Raw genomic sequence first — 10,525 nt, 5'->3', positions numbered from 1 at the left:
ATGGGTTTAAATTTAGCTACGCTGCATTCACTGTCTTAGCAATTTCTCGTAGTTTATTAAACTATTTAATTTTCATACAAAGATGTCTGTTTTCTGTAATCTTATTGATGGCGAGTTTATAAATTCTTCTGTTCCTTAAACCATGTTTATGAACCTCTTGCCTTACAGTGTAGTTAGATAGGGTTTCCTTAACATCGAAGTAACATTATAGATGTATAAACAATTTAACGTCATAATTTGTAATTCACAAAAAACTTTAATACACGACTGTCTGTTAGATGAAATATTGTTATTATCTATAACACTTTTTTTCCAGATAAAGATTTTTCCTGACTTCCTGCTATTTCCCAAAGGGTCGTACCATATGAAAAATGTGAGTGAAAAGACACATAGTTGACTGAGATTACCACATATACTTGTATGTTTGAATATTTGTTTAAAACTTAAATCGGATCAAGTAAGAAAATCTAGCTAATTTTTGAGGGATTATGTTCTGATAATAAATACCTTTAAAATGATATGCATTTGATAATTGGATTTAAAATTTGCATGACCACTTCCCATGGGTCATTGCCCAATGTAGGGGTGTGATGGTTATCTTATAAAATTGTATAAGATAGCCATATAACATTGTGCAGTTAATAGATTTTATCTGCTATGGTTTAAGAAAATTGTGTTTCCAGACACTTTACACACCCTATTTGTATATTTAAAAGGAAATCTTTACATGAAGACTGCTACTGGCAAAAAAAATAGTCATTGCAAATGTTCTACCAGAGAAGGAGCAGGATGTATAGAATCCAAAAGGAAATCCTGTTTTATCTAATCAGACCAGATTGCACTAGTTCAATCCCACAAGCACATAGAAGTGGTAATCTTATCTTTGCACTGATAAGTTCACTAGGCCATTGAGTGATCATTCAGCCAACCAGTTAGTCTGTAACCAAATATGGTAAGTTATCACTCATTATAAATGTATATTATATTCTTTTAACCCTGGAACTGATACAGTTAATTTCCCACAATAATACAGCAATTTTGACTGTTTTATAAACTTAAAAATTCATAAAAAATACGTAATTAACATAATTATATTATATATATATGGACTGGAGAATCTTATATTGTAACAAAACAAGGTACATACTTTGCATAGAAATTTTTTTCTCACTAAGAAAACAAAAAGTTGAAATTTGAAGAAAATATTTTTCTCGTTTCCCAGTATGTGTGGCTCCAATGCTATAACGAATTAGGGTAAAGTGTAAAATACATTAAATGTTCACAATTTAATTCGAACAAAATGTTTTAAAATACATATAAAAGATAAACCAAAGATAAATAAATTAGGCATACAAAACTAATATTCTGTACTGGAATGTGCTAGTCAGATTCACTTTCTGAACTGAAATGTATTTATGGACATGGTACTTGAAAAGAAGGTCATAGATCTATGTTTGTTCTTATTCCAGTAGTCTTCAATATTTTTTATCCTTACCAAGCCCATATTCAATACCAATTCAATAAATCTTTCAATTTCTGGATGGGTAACTTCCTTCCATTTTCCTAGCCTAGACAATCGTTTCGACTCACCTGACTTCTTTTGTTTTTAATTTTGTTGTTAACATATGCATTTGTATATCTTCTCAATAAGTCCCATATACAAAGTTAGAAAAGAAGAGATAGAAATAGTGTGTAGGCCTAAAATTCCTAGGAGAACAGTTTAGAATGCCCACATTCCTAGCACTAAACTTGTTTTTAATGTTTTTTCTGGCTCTGGTGATAGGATATGAACCTATTTGGGACATGAAAATCTATTCATAATGTTAGAATTGGTAGACTTGAATCACTATCACTGAACTCACAGAGATCAACAGGCAGTTCTTGATCACTCTTATTACCTGACAAACGAACATCATCTGGTATTTCATCGCCTAAATCACTGTCGTCATCAGAACTATGATACTCTTTCTGGAACATATCTCTGGTATCATTCGAATGACATGGATCAGTCATATTAGGGTAGAAGAACATAAACAAAAAATACTACAATAACAGCAGAACAAAACTGCCATCTTAGACATAGCGAAACAATTTTAGTGAATCAGTCAGCTGGCTACATGGCGTAGCGATGTGCTTTGTTCTTTCTGCCACTGATGTAGCAATAATACTTCTCTATATATTCAGATAGTATAATCGATATTGAGAATGAGTTAAAGAATCGATTGACATGTGTTTCATAGAAATATGTTGAACGGTTGCCGAGTAACACAATCCGAAAAAAAGGAGTCGTAATTTACGACTCCATCATGAAAGAGACATGTAGATGAGTCGTAAAATACAACTCACATCAATTCTAGGTTTAATCCATGTATCCAGATGAATGTTTTTTTATTTTTTATCTATATAGAAAACAAGTTTCAATCCGCTTTGTACGATCATATTTGAAGAAATGATTTATTTGCTACTATCCACAAATTAAATTCCAACGTTAATATGTGATATAATTGACTTGGACTGCACAAGATTAGAAAACATGCATTTTTTGTATTATTACAATCTGTTTATCTCTTTATACCAAATAAAATATTTCAATTTTTGTCTTTACATTCTTTTGTGTCTTGACAATTCTTTCTCTTCTTGTTGGTTTTTATGGAATTTTTAATGATAGGTTTATTCTCAGCAAAATATAATATCCTACTATGACATACAAACTTGCAAAGTTAAAATACAGCAACAAACTGTTTCTGAGTTATTATTTTTTTTTAATTAAAAATACAGACAGATGCTGAACGAAGTAAAATAGACCATAGTGTTATATGAACTTCTTTCACTTATTTGTCCATATTAATCATGATTTCTTCTGTCATTTTATCGATTTGCTCTAACTTAATGTAGTTTTCTGCTACTTAATATCATTTGCATAAGATGCTTTAATAACTAGAACACAATATTTAGTAACCATTTGATTCAAGAAACTTCATATCATTTCCATTGCATTAAGTTCGAGATGGTAGTGAGGTTCAGGTAGAGTATATTTTTAACTTCATAAGGGATTTTAAAATAATGCGCTTCTTTTGTTTTAAGTTTTTATCATAATTCTGACACGAAAACGTCCTACTATAACAGGTATTAACACGTCATTACACTGTTTGTACATGACTGCACACCCTGCGGCAATTTTCTCACATCTTGTATAAATGGCTATACAAATTATATAAACCAAGTAAATCTTACAAAACTTGATCAAGTATACCTGTTATTGCATTGTCTTTAACAAATATAGGTTTATACATAGAAATAATCTTTCTGAATAAAAAAATGTATTTCCTTTAAAATTGAAAATGGAAATGTTTTGTGCTGTCCTGTGGCTACATTGGACATGAGCAATTTTTGGCTGCTTTATTCTTCTGCCACTATAACATATAAATTAAGTAAAGATATTGAAAAACAGACAGAATTGCAAGTAGAAAATAAAGGGAATATATGCCCGAATTGCTCACATCTGTCGAAAACAATGGTCCCTCATCACATGTTCACAAAAATTCTGTTCTGTTAGCAAAATGTTCACATATTAATTAAATAAAGTAAAGACTCCAATCTGATTTTACACAAGATTAAGCAGTGGAAGTACTGGATGAGGATACCAAAGATAACTCCACCCCTACTTTTTCAAAACAAAGCAAATACCAACAAAAATCAAATACCAACAAATAAAACAAAAATTTCTTCAAAAACCACTTTCCAACAATTACAGAGGCCACACTTGCAAAAGAATCTTCTCTTAACACAAAAACACTTCTACCATTTCCAACAAATATTAAGCAACATAGTTCTTTTATCTCAAAAACAACTGAAAGAGAAATAATATTTGTGATATCGAAATTAAAGTCCAAACAATCTGCTGGAATTGATGAAATCTTCCCTAAAATGTTAAAACTGTGTTTGAATGAATTAACACCTCTCTTAGTTTCAATCTTTAACTAATAATTTGAGGAAGGAAAGTTTCCATTGGGAATGAAAGTGTCAGAAATCTATCCAAAACTTGAAATTGGTGAAAAAAATACTTACTAAATACAGGAAAATATCACTCTCTCAACTTTTTCAAAAATATGTGAAAAGATTGTTCTCAAAAGACTTCTATGTAATACATTCTAAATCACTGCTCCCAACATAACTTGCTAACAAATAAACAAACATGGTTTTCCAACTGGAAAATCAACAACCACTACAATAATCAAGCTGATAGTGACTGTTATTGACAATCATTGAATCTCACCTGGACACCACATCTTGACAATGTTAGTAAAAACTTGAACACTGGCCTGTACGTTTATAAAGCAAATAAAATCAATAAGTGACAATCATACAGCTAAAACAGCATACTTCTCTCATTTTGGGGCATATTTTCAATGTGATCTAATTGTTTGGGGTACTTCTGTTATAAATTTGAAAAGGATCCTTGTTTTACAAAAAAAGGCATTAGGATCCACTTTTATCTCCAAAGTCGAGAATCCTGTAGAGCTTTTAAAGCACAGAATATCTTGACAGTGATATATGTTTTTGTAGAACTGGTAATAGAAGTTACTTAATTAAAAATTTATATTTACATGCAATATAATATACAGGATAAATAACTCAAGGTGGCAACCACTGGGATCTCAAAAAGTATTAAACTTTACTGTACCTTATTTTTATTGCAAAATATTCACTATAATACATTAGCAAGATACTTACACAACGACTGAAATGACTTACACAATATGTTGCAGATTTTCACCTGATTTAATAGCACCTGAACCCGATCATTTTGACTCTATTGTTGTCAGTGCAGTGCTGACCTTCAAAATGCACACATGTATTTATGAAGATGAAGGTCACTTTGAAAATCTGCTTTAAGTCATGAAAACAATTACTTTCAACACTAATTAGGTGTTTTTGTGCAATTTAAACAGCTTTCTAATATTTCATTTAGCAAATATTGCACTCTGAGAATATTTTTTACAATGATGAAACATGCCTCTTTAATAACTGTTCAAAAAGCATTTTCTGAAACTTTCAGCACTCCTAGCAGCTAAACAATTAAGTATAATAAAACAAGACCAAGAATAAAAAGTCTTAGAATTGCATTTTAAACCCCAAACAAAAAAGATTGCCTTAAAACAATTCTTCAAACAATATGTTAGTTCAAAATGTATCATCATGCAAATTTAAATTTATAGTTGCAGTTATCCATCTTGAATAAAGGTTTAAACTTCAGCATGAAAACCTTATTGAACAGGAATATGTATTTGTTGTTGTTGAATCAAACATAGAATTATTAAATAATGACCAAAGAAATGCAATTAGATATGACGTAAATTAACTCTTCTCAAAGTTAAAGTCAAAGTCAAAATCTCTTTATTTACATAGTCTTCAAGACTATGTAGTGGCGTCAACATGATATAATGCATAGTAATACAGTGAAACAATGTAATAGAACTAAAGTAAAAATACCACATATAACCTTTTGTCTTTATAAACACGGTTGTCTCCAACCGTTCAAGGAATAAAACGGTCGTTCTTGCAGCCAGGTTTTTGGATGTCTTCTAAAATGAAGGTGGCTGGTTGTCTTTATTTCCTCTGGCAGTAAGTTCCATATTTTTGCTCCAGTGTAACTCGGTTTCATCTCAGTGGATGTTAGTCTGTGTACTGGAAGGGAGAAGTTTCTTGCATTTCTGGTGTTGTATTGATGATATTGTACTCCGCTGCGTGCAATTTCAGGAGCATTAATGTAGACATAGGTAGCAGTTTCCAAAATATAAAGGTTGATGGCTGTAAGAATCTTCAGTTCACGGAAAGCTCCTCTACAGGTTTGTCTAGGTGGTAATGTCCCCAGTATTCTGATGGCTCTTTTTTTTAGAGTTAAGATACGTTGAATGTTTAACATAGTGGTTCCACGCCAAACAACAATACCATACAGCAGGTGGGTTTCAAAGAGAGCGTGATATGCAGTCTTGGCTGTAGTTCGCTAGTAAGTCACTTATGGTCATCATTCTACGCATCACAAATAATCCTGAACTTAGTTTACTGCAAAGGGAGTTAATATGGGGTGTCCATGATAAACTGTCATCTATTATAATGCCAAGATATTTGGTTGAGGTAACTTCTTTAAGATCAGGGAGTCGCCCTACAGTCTTTCTGTCTCTCCCAAATATTAGTTAGCTACCAAGACGTTGCATGACAATACTGCATTGCCATGCTTAGTGCTATAAAGCTGTCTATCTAGTTGTTTTGGGTCAGTCTGACTAAGCAATAGTGCAGTGTCGTCAGCATACATGGTCAATGGACTAAAATCCTGCATGAAATAAGGTAGGTCATTCGTGAAGAGAATAAAGAGGACAGGAACCAAGATTCATCCCTGCGGCACTCCTCTAGTGATTGGGTTTGGTTTGGAGCGTGTTATATCAACTTTCCCGTTTTTATTATGTTTAATCTCAACCAGTTGACTTCTATTAGATAGATAGCTAGAAAACCATTTATTTGCATTATTTTGTATTCCAAGGGTTTTTAATTTCTCTAGAAGGTGGTTGTGATCAAAACAGTCAAAGGCTTTGCTGTAATCGAGAAGTACAGTAGTGGCAATCTTGCCTTCCTCGAGCTGATCCAAAAGGAACTCCATTAAGCTGATCAAAGTAGTTGTTTTAGATTTATCCTTTTTAAAATGAAACAATGTGCAAAAAATATTTCAAAATTAAATCAAGACGTTTAGAAATAAAAGTAACATGTTAAAATCATTAAAAAGCAAAGACGTCTTCTACCTAAAAGCAGTTAAAAATGACACAATCGTTATATTAGATCAACATGCATATTATTCATGAGTACAAAACATGCTTAATGGATGGCTTAAGTAACCCTTAATATTGCATTGAATTGGTTAACTCTCTGACCAATATTTCTTCTCTGGTTCATCTACAATATTTAGGTTAGGAGACAGGCAATACTTGTCACTTACTGAAAACAATAAAAGACTGATTAAGATTACAAATATCTTATTGGCACGGTAAAATAAAAAGAAAATGAGTATTTTTATTCAAACTATCCAAATCTTAAATGTTTTTTTTATATGCAAAGCATAATAGGCTGAAATACTCAAATAATTAGGATGGTATCATAATGAAGTATATAATTTTACAACTGTACTACAAATAAAATTAATGCCTTACTATGTCATTGTTTCGTGTTTGTCTGACAATTTGCAGTTCGTTTATCAGTGATTAACTTATTTGATACAAACACAATTCAATTAACTGCTGTCATAAATCTGAATTCTTATTATACACACATATTACACCTTTACCACCAACTACCTGTGGAAGCCACAATGATTCAAACTTTATAGTACCTTATCATTCTTACCTGTGTTGTGAGCATGCACTGAGAAATTTTCAGCTTTTATAAAATAACAAAGGCCTTAGTGTTCACAGGTTCTTACCCTATTACTGTTTAAGTAATTAACTAAATTATACTGTCTGAAATAATCAACTATAACTTTCTAAATAGCAGCGTTTACTGGTATGTATTAGACATCTACCTTTATTACTACAATTATTACACTGTACAAGATGTTAGCTAAAAGCCAAAATGGCTATATTAGAAACCTTCCACTTACATAAAACATATTTACTTGAAGATTAAGCTATCAAATGCAAAGAGCTACAATAATATTCAGGTGTTTTTGTTTGGGATTTCTATTTTTAATTCTTGGTCTGAGAAAATCGATATGTACGTACATGGGGTGAAATTGGAACTATGTTTTCTTGCGAGAGGGAGGACAGATACAAGTTATTTAAGGGGTATCCCATTGTTGGTTGTGAACTAATACATGACTATGTAGGTTAGAAATAATTAAGCCAGGGGCTAGGACTTGACTTTATCACAAATATTCTTTGGTTTAAGCGAAAGTAAGGTGAATTTGGCCCACAAATTGAAATCGCATCCGCATAGCTTGATTGGGATGGAATGTTGTGGTGTTTGAGGGATAGCATTTTGGGTAGGCTATATCCCATTGAGAGATATACAAGTAACTTATTTTATTCCGAACAAACCGTAAAGCAAACTTAATTATAAAAATTGAAAAAAACATAAGAAATCATTGCTTAAAAAGTAAGAGAGATTCTTTATTTATCAGAATAATTAAGATCAAACACAGTGTCAAGTTACATACACAGACAAAACAATTCCTTCTATAGGTCAAAATGTAAATTCTTTCCGTTTCAATAAGTCAGAAATGAAGTACAAAGGTTTGTTTCTCAGCCAGTCCAGCAAAAACCTCCTCAGCACCTCTGGATTTTCTTTTTTCATTTCAGCAGGCAGAACGTTGAAATATTTTATCCCAGCGTTAGAGGGCTTCCTTTCAAAAATAGTCATTCTGCTTTGTGGTGGCTCAGTTTTGAACTATTTCTGGCACGTTTAGCCTTCTACGTAAAAACATAGTCATCTTTACTCCGTTGATGAGTTAACGATGGGCCGCTGGGATGAAAAGTAGCGTTTTACTATTATTATTCTATTTATTCCTTTTCTGATATCCAAAACATGCAAAATACAATATATTGTTAGGTTCATACATTAGTATGTGGAATTTACTGTGCCTATGATAAGATACCTGTAGGTTTAGTTTATAGATTTTTTAAACAATATGTTGAAATGACACTTGCAATGCAATATTGTTAATTGTTTTTACTACAATAAAGAATTATTATTATTATTATCTCCAACGTGGGCACTTTTGAGCCATACAGCAATCAAAAATCCCAAGAAAAATCTTGAAATACACAGAATTTGTGTTAATGAACAGCACATAACGAAGCTATGGTAGGAAGGGCAGATTCAATTGAATTTTGAGTTTAGCTCCAGTTCTTCCTTTCACTGCAGCTACCACTGCAGTCGTCGGGTACCGGACGATGCAATTAAAGGAAGGTGAACTGGAGTTAAACTCAAAATTCAATTTAATCAACAGGTTGTACTCTAGTGCAATGTAATGTGTTTGCTATCTTTAGTGCAGTCCATTGTTATGATGGAACATTAAAGAGACATATAGATAAATTACCTTTAAAATAAATTGTAGCATCTGATGGATATAGAGATTTTTTGGAGGGATATAGTACAAACTGATAGAAGAATGCCTTAAAAAAACTAAGAATTTAAATATGTGGTAGGAACCAAATATAGAATACTGTTCTGAATAAAAAATCAACAACAAAATTGAAGAGCACATTACTACATTATTACATTATTGTGATTCTGGATTTCAAATACTAGTACCTAGTTTCTAAAATAAGTTATAGGAACAAAATATCTAGTAAATACATTTTGAATTCTTATTTCTTTTCTAGGAAACCATCACACTTGAGGAGCAACAAGCATTGCTTAGAGGGCTTCTAGAAGCAATCAACTGTCCAGTGTGCTTCAACATTCTACAGCCGTTGTGTGTCATCCAGTGTATCAATGGTCATTGGATGTGTAAAGACTGTAGAGTTAAACTAAGCCTGTGCCCAACATGCCGTGGTAGCTTCAGCCCCTACAATAACAACTCATCACTGAACCAAGTCTTAGAACTATTCCCACACATGTGCAAATTTGAAGGCTGTGAAGAAATTGTAAGACCTAATGATGATCATGAGACGTGGTGCGGTTTTCGTCCAACGAAATGCAAAATTTGCCAGTGGACTGGTTATGGTAAAGATATTTTGGATCATGTCAAACTGAAACATTCAGAGAAAATCATTCTTGATGAAAAAAATGAATGTAGACGTTTCGATCGTTGTAATGATAAATTCCAAAATTGTGATACCTATATGCCAATTTTTGCTCATGGTCAGTTTTTTTGGATGTATTCAGAAAATAGTACAGAAAAAATGTCATTTGCAAAAATATTTACTTTAGTCCCAAATGGAAAAATTGATTGTAGTTATGAAATGAAGTTTGTCTTGAGAAATTCTAACAACGTATATGCTGTTTCCACTTTTTTGAATGATGATACAGTTTTAAATTTTAATGGAAATGACAACAAATTCACTCTTCATTTCTCAATATTAAGACATTTTAGTTATGAAGGAAAGTTAACATATGATTTCTATGTGAATAAATTAAATCAGAAATAAATGAATGCATTCTAATAATTAATTGTATGTATTACTTTATTACAATCATAACGTTTTATGCAGCAAACAATTATTTATGGCTGAAACAAATCCTTAAGATTATTAATATGACTATGACTACTGCTACAAATAATAGTCTATACAGGATGAAGCAGACCACCCGTCCACGATTATAGCGGCTGAACCAATAACCTACCTTCTTCATTTTAACAAAAATCTCCATATTTTGATCCCAAAGAATTTTTGAGTAGAGGTCATTCTTGTAAAGATTTTCAAATGTAAATATAGTTTGTCATGCTTCATTTTAAAAGCCTCTCTATTCACTGATCATTTTGAAAAAAGTTTCAATTTATTTCACTTCTTGTATACAGGGTGGTCAAAATGTC

At 32.0% G+C, this 10,525-nt stretch overlaps 1 long non-coding RNA gene across 1 annotated transcript; it reads left to right on the top strand.

Moving 5' to 3' along the window:
* The first annotated feature begins 770 nt into the window (after nt 1-770).
* Nucleotides 771-10,161, top strand: LOC124373444. Its single transcript, XR_006923434.1, has 2 exons — nt 771-952; nt 9,372-10,161. It is a non-coding gene; the product is annotated as an uncharacterized LOC124373444 (long non-coding RNA).
* Nucleotides 10,162-10,525: the final 364 nt, after the last annotated feature.

The sequence above is a fragment of the Homalodisca vitripennis genome, unplaced genomic scaffold (genome assembly GCF_021130785.1).
Source record: "Homalodisca vitripennis isolate AUS2020 unplaced genomic scaffold, UT_GWSS_2.1 ScUCBcl_5591;HRSCAF=12383, whole genome shotgun sequence".
NCBI lineage: Eukaryota > Metazoa > Arthropoda > Insecta > Hemiptera > Cicadellidae > Homalodisca > Homalodisca vitripennis.
This window is presented reverse-complemented; position numbering and strand designations above follow the sequence as displayed.